Genomic DNA, 7384 nt, shown 5'->3' with positions numbered 1-7384 from the left:
TGAGAATCTCAATGAATTCTACTTTATTATGAACATTGCCAACTCTTATACAGGAAGAAATGTTGCTTGGTACAAAGATTAGTGTTACGTAGTTTACTGTTACAAAGGTGAAAATACTTATTGATCATAAGACTTATTGACATCTACCAAATAGTCTCAAAGCTCTTAAGGCCCGTCTCAGACATAGAAATCACCTAAGTCAGGATATTGCTGTTGCATTAGACAATAGTTCTGCTCTAGTTTTGTGTCTTTGTTAACATAGCTTATCCTTATTTAATTTGTCTGTTGACTTCTTATCTTAAAATCCCAGTTACCGCCACTACAAAGCATAGGTTTTAGTCTTCTATTTAAGGGTCAATAGTCCAATACAAGGTAAGAAACATACACTTATTGCATTCTGAAACTTAACACTTTATATTCCATGACAATCATAGAAGAAAAATAGATTAGGGTTGCATGATTTGTTTGTTACAAACCCATGCTGGCTCTGCTTAATTACTCCATCCTCATCCAAGTAGTTGCATACATGCTGTTTAACCCCTTAGTGACCAAGCTTTTTTTCCATTTTCGTTTTTTCCTCGCCCCTTTTAAAAAATCGTAACGCCTTTATTTATCCATCCACGTCGCTGTATGAGGGCTTGTTTTTTGCGGGGCGAGTTGTATTTTTCAATGGTGATATTTAATGTACCAAATAATGTACTGAAAAACTTTTTAAAAATTATAAGTAGAGAGAAATGGGAAAAAAATAAAATTCCGCCATCTTTCTATAGCACACAAATTGCAACAAAAATGACATGAAACCTTTATTCTGTGGGTCAGTACGATTACTACGATACCAAACTTATATAGTTTTTCTTTTGCTGTACTACTTCTATTTTTTTCAGATATTTCATTTTATTAATTTAGTTTCTGCGAGCATTAGCTTCTTTTTTCTGTCAACATAGTTGTGCAAGGTCTAATTTTTTACAGGACATCTTATAGTTTGAGTTAGTTCCTTTTTTGGAATACATATGACTTTTTAATAGCTTTTTATTGCATCTTTTTCTTGGAGACAGGGTGACCAAAAAAGCGCATTTCTGGCGTTTTTTTTTTTTCTTACGACTTTCACCGTGCAGCATAAATAATGCGTTACTTTGATAGATAGGACTTTTACGGATGCAGCGATACCAAATATGTATTTTTCTGTTATCATTTAAATTATTTTATTATAAATTTAGCAATGGGGTTTTTCTTTTAAAACTTTTATTTTTTTTAATAATTAGTTAAAGTTTATTGATCTTATTTTTAATTTTTACTTTTTTTTTTAAAGTCCCCAGAGGGCACAATAACTTGCGATGATTTGATAACTCCTGCAGTATGATGTAATGCCATAGCATTACATCATACTGCTTTCGGGCAGGCAGTCTATCAAGCCACCCCACAGGCATGGCTTGATAGGCATTCTGTCATGACAGCCCTCGGGCCTTTGAGAAGTTCCCCGGCTACCATGACACCCGCACAGCTCCCTGTGATCTCATCAGAATTGACAGCAGTATTTAAAGGGTTAACAGCTCCAATGAGCCGCATGGCTTATCGGAGCTGTTGCTGCTGGGTTTCGGCTGTAAGAAGCAGCTGCAGGCCGTCAAAAGGCGTATCGGCAATCACTTAGTGGTTAATAATTTATTTGATGATCTTTCCTGGCACAGAATTCAGGCTCACAGGCCTGTAGTTTCCTGGATCCACCTTCTTCTCTTTTCTTGTTCTTCTCTAATCTTCTGGGGCTTCTCCTGTTCTCCAGAAATGTTCAAAGATTATGGCAAGTGGTTTAGCAATTAGCTCCACTGCTTCCTTCAGTATCCTAGGATGTAATTCATCTGGACCTGCAATACAGCATAGGCACATACTAGTACACATACATATTCAGCACACATATGCTCATCACACAGGCATTTACACATTATGTCCGGTGTCTGTTGTGACAGCAGACTGCATCAGAAGTCTGGTGACCACTGCAGCATCACAGCTCGGCTCTCCTGGCATCACGGCACCCAGGGTATGAGCACCGATGCCAAGAGAAGAAACATTGACATGGAACCAGCATAGGGCTGCAGTGTAGGATCCTGGCGGCCATGAAGGGGTAAGTATTGCTCATCTTGTTGGTTTTTACCATAGTTAGCACTGTTGAAGGGATGTTGTTTGGTAACTGGACAATTCCTTTAAGGATATATACCTGCACACTGATTGGCAACTTCATGGGCATGTTCACATGTAGTGGAAATGGAAATCCGCAGCATTTGCATATCAAAAATTGATGCAGATGTTCACTCAAAATCAGCTCCAGGTCCGCAGCTGCTTTCAGCCTGCTGCTCCTCACCTCGAGATCAGCACCCTTCCCTGCAGCGCACAGAGCAGCTCTGGCGCTTAGTTGCGGTTTCCGGGTAAGAGATGTGAGGGCAGTTCTGTGTACTGTAGTGAGGGGCTGCTGATTGTGGGGTGAGAGGAGAGGTAGGCCAAAATTAGCTACAGATCTGCAGCTGTTTTTAAATCAAAATCCACACCAATTGTGCTTTTGATGCAGAAATGCTGTGAAATTTTCCTCTCCGAAAAATCTGCAACAATTTTACTACATGTGAACATATCTTATAAAAGATACTGGCATTTTCTCTATTGGGGCTTCACTGTATGGAAATTAGACACATTACCCTGGAGTGCAGCATAACATCAAAATCCATGGTTCAATTTTACTGTAAATCCACATTAGGCTGGATTCACATGGGCAGATATATGCTGCCCGTCTGATGCACTGGTTTATAATGCATCAGTGCGCATGGGCGCATTTCTGTGGCACCCGGCCGGTTAACATTTTGGCCGGGCGCTTTTACGCCAGCGGCGACTGCATAGACTCCTATGGGAACCTATGACGGCTTCTGGAGAAGTGAGGTGGGAAAGAGTTTAGCAGTGTAACTGCTAAACTTCCACCCCCTTCCCTGCTCCTCTCCGCCCCTTTCCGATGAATATAACTGCATGCTGTGTGCGCGGGATCCCTCATTGATAAAGCGCGAAATATTCCTGACAGAAGGGGGAGAACAACTTAGTAGAGCTAAACTGTCTCCCCCCGCCCAACGGCATTGCGGCCTCAGCATATATGCGCCAGGCCAGGGCCGTCTGAACGGGCGCACAAATGTTAGATTTGTTTGCCCGTTCATGCGTTTTTACGTCGCCGGTGGGCCAATGTAAAAATAACCGACGGCCGTGTGAATCAAGCCTGAGAATAAGGAAATTGAACAATCTGAGTGATTTTGAACAAGGCCTGGTCATTGGTCTAAGACTTAGCTGGGGTCAGTATTTCAAAAGCTGCCAAACTTGTGGGTTGTTCTGGTGCAACTGTGCTGAGAGTATACAGAGAATAGGATCCTGTGGATGTAAACAGCTGGTTGATGAAAGGGGTCAGAGGAGCATGTCAAGAATCGTTTGCATGACCAGGCAGTGAACAATGAGCAAATTACAGGTGAATACAATGCTGGTGTTCCAACTAATGTGTCAGAACACAGAAAGGCAAGACTCCAGTGGGCAAAAGAGTGCAAAAATGGGGCACTGAGCAAAGGGAAAACATCACCTGGGGCCGATATTCCTGCAGAATGATTTCAGCACCTAGTGGAATCTATGCCACAACAAATTGCTACAGTTCTCAAAAGGAGGTCGAAGGTGCTACTAGTTGGCTGTGCCTAGTGGATATTCACTGTAGCTCTGACTTTTACACTGGAATGCAAATTTTAACATGTCAATATTAAAAGGATTTCTTTACATTGCTATCAGCATTTTTTCTGTTACCATGGAAAAAGCCTACAATAAAACCCAGCAAAGGCCTCAGAGAAAGACGTGTTTGCCTAGGAAGCAAAATGTGACTGTTCTCAGTAAGAGAAACCAAGTAATCTTGTAGATATGATACCTTTTAATGGCTAACAAAAATACATGATGTTATAGCGAGCCTTCAAACCTCTCAGGGTCCTTCCTCAGGCTTAAATGGAATAGATCAGAAGAGGTGTATATATATATATATATATATATATATATATATACACACACCAAACGTTTCGTGTTTTGTCTATGCAGCAAAACTGCCTCCTCTAATTTTACAGTACAGCAATTTATATCAAATGGGTTTTCCCACCAATAACATTATAAGATTTGAAGTTTTTTATATACAATATTCGCTTTCAGAAGAACATCTACATTACATTACCCATTGCCTTAAGGTTCTTTTAGAAATCTTTTGCACACCGCTATTTTCCTGCCAGTTATCTATAGACTGTTCTAGTCAAAATCCATCCTCAAAATACTTGTTCACCTATTCCTTTCCAGTTTTTAAAGGGGTTGTACCAAAATTACAATTTATCCCCTATCCCATGGATAACTTGCAGATCAGCGGAGGTCTTACAGCTAGACCCTCCGGCAATCTTGTGAACGGGTGACCTGTTTCTACTGTGGGGGTTGCTTCTCCCACCGCAGCGATGTTAGAATGAATGCAGTGCTCCCTTCATTTCAATGGGACTGATGGAAATCGCCAAGCACTTGCCACTTGGCTGTCTCCGCAGTCCTGTGGTGACCAGGTGGCCACTCGGGACCTGAGGCCCGCACTGAGGAGTTGGGAGGGTAGAGTTGTCATTTGCCACGGTGACCCTGACCAGACTCCTCCCCGGAGGGACGCACGTCACCTCGGCCCAAGTACCACTAGGCCTCTTCCTGACACCCCTGGCACCAGGATAGCCTATAAACGTGCAGTGGACTGTAAATATATCATGTGTGACGCCACCATTTCTTACTCACCAGAATGACCCTCGGTGGAGAAATAAAGGAAGTCCGTGCACACAATTAGCTTTTAGTACCCTAGTCCCTGGGAATGGTCAGGGCCTGGCAAAACTTTACTTGCAGCTTGACAGATTATAGATTAATTCTACACCAGTGCAGGCAGGACAGTAAACTTGAGGTCAGGGAGGAAACTCAGAATGATATCGGTCCTGCAGTCCTTGTTATCAGTCAGGTACCGCTCCTGAAAGGGGAAACTCTCCAGAGGAGGATCGGGTAGGATCTCTCCACAGACACTCACTTGACTCAGACTTGGATCTCTGTATGGCGGACTCGTCACTCCTCTCTCTTTCAAACACAAATGGTTCCTGGAATTGGGGAACTCAGAAAACCTCTCTTTCTCCTCCATCACTCTTCACCACATGAGGGTGGAAGGTACCCCCATGTGACCGGCACTCCACTCTCTACCATAGAAGATGATGGACTGCCTGAAGGAGACCACACCTTCTTCTCAAACATACTTATAGTGTCTAGCAGACCTCGTGACAGGACACAAATTGATACTTTCCCAGACATATCCCCGTCACATTCAGATATTAATCTCTCATATGCTGCAGCTGTGCAATACACATAACAAGAGACTAGACAGTTTGCACAGTGCATCTACACAAAATACATGACATGTATGACATTTATGAAGGGGCCAGAACTATAGACTTTGGTCCACTGCAGTCGCATTGAACGTGAAGGGAGCATTAGGGTGCTTGCGCAAGCAGCACCCCATTCAGTGTCCTCCTCACTGCGGGGGTTTCAGTAACCTAAAAATGAGGAGGGTGGGGGACATGGAAACCCCATTTCACAAGATTTTCAGGGTCTAAGCAGTGAGACCTCCACCAATCAGCAAAGTTAAACCCTATCCTGTGGATAGGGGGTAACTTGTAATCTTGGTCCAACCTCTTTCTTCTCTAACTTCTTACAGTCCTTATACAACAGTGCAATGTCTGTGCAGTTTGGCTGGTTTCGGATGTCAGAAGCAAATGCTAAACAGGGCAGGCATGCTGCAGATTTTCCAGTGTGGATTTGCGGGTGGAAAATCTGCAGCATATTATAGTAGCAGCAGAGAAGATGAGATTTTAAAGGGAGCGAGCCAACAACATGGGGACAATAACGAACGACACTTTTTCAAACTTTTTTAGTTAAAAATCCTGATCAAATCATACCTGTAAAAATAAGGTTCAATCATTTCCAGTGCTGCCCCTCTCTGTCAGCGTGCTGGGGAAGCCGTAGGAAATCTCATGCCTGCGCCCGGAGATCCTGGACTGGTTGAGTATAGTGAATCTGCCCACAAGTAGACTAGATAAACTGTGCATACGCCGGTCTGAGATCTCTGGTGCATGCGCAAAATTTTCAACACACTGGCAGAGAGGAGCCGTGTTAGGGGACGTACTTCGGACTGCAGAGATGGTCCGGCCAGCCCACCAGTTGCTGGGAAATAGCATGCAGCATTGAAAATAATGAAACCTTATTTTTACAGGTATGATTTGATCAGGATTCATTGATTAATCAGTGTGGGCGGTTTTATAATCGCTGAACTGATAATGATTCCCTTTAACTACTCTCATACACATGTGGAAAAAACTCTTATGTCGTATCTGCATGGAAATTGACCACAACCTGAGTCTGAAGCAAAATATTGAACACATCCAAAGTTTGCTGCGGAATCACGTGTGGCCATACGCTAAATGGGGCCACATATGTATCATTCCTTCCCAGGAATCTATCTTATATATTCCATAGTGGGCAATCGTTTTCTCTCAGGAAAAAAATACTAAACATATCCAATTTACACCACTAATACCGTATATGAAGTATTCTAGTGCATTTGCAAATCCTCATACTATGCTGTGTGTCTAAACTGCAAACTAAAACGAGCAGCAATTAATGAAGCACAGAAGATGCATTCAGACGTGTGCTCATCACGCCGATCACTCACCGCTCGCATGTGTAAATGAACATTTTCCTAGCACTGCAGATATTTTTAGTACAAACACCTTTTCGTTCATATTTCTCATCTAAAAACTCCCCAGGCCCCTTGAGGTTAACCACAGGTGACCAGAATCAGTCTACACATGTACAAATCTAGAAAGTGGCATCTGCATGCAGGGATGAAAATGTGATGAGCTAATGGAGCATGATGTCACTGTGTATCCATGCAATGTGTACATACCTGGGGGGTAGGTGTTCAGGAAATACCATGCTTAGTATTTTTATTTTTTAGGGCTTATTTACACAGGTGTATATCAGCCGGCGTTTTCACGCCCCGGACGATATACGCTTCCATCTAAGCAGTTTCCCCCTTCACTCCCCCTTACCGGCTCTCTCCTCCACTTCGGCGTTTGCAATGGGAGGGGCTGGGTTGGGGGTGGAGCTAAGCTCCACTTTGCCCTGCCAACTCCTATTACTGGCTATGGTTTCTATGGACAAGGGGCGGGAGCTTAGCTCCACCCTGTCCTGCCCACTCCCATTGCAAACTGCTTGGAGGGGAGGAGAGAAGCAGAGGGTTAATGAATAAATTACCTGGAAGTGCTGCAGAATAGGT

At 43.1% G+C, this 7384-nt stretch overlaps 1 long non-coding RNA gene across 1 annotated transcript in view; it reads right to left on the bottom strand.

Annotated features, from left to right (window-relative positions):
- LOC136621555 (uncharacterized) overlaps positions 1 to 7384 on the bottom strand; it is a 31925-nt gene continuing 24541 nt past the window's right edge. The window contains exon 2 of the long non-coding RNA XR_010791254.1: positions 1 to 1859. This is a non-coding gene — a long non-coding RNA (uncharacterized lncRNA). The remainder of the gene's footprint in view (positions 1860 to 7384) is intronic.

This window comes from Eleutherodactylus coqui, chromosome 3, assembly GCF_035609145.1.
Source record: "Eleutherodactylus coqui strain aEleCoq1 chromosome 3, aEleCoq1.hap1, whole genome shotgun sequence".
NCBI classification, from domain to species: domain Eukaryota; kingdom Metazoa; phylum Chordata; class Amphibia; order Anura; family Eleutherodactylidae; genus Eleutherodactylus; species Eleutherodactylus coqui.
Note: the sequence above shows the minus strand (reverse complement) of the source record. Positions and strands in the feature narration are given on the sequence as shown.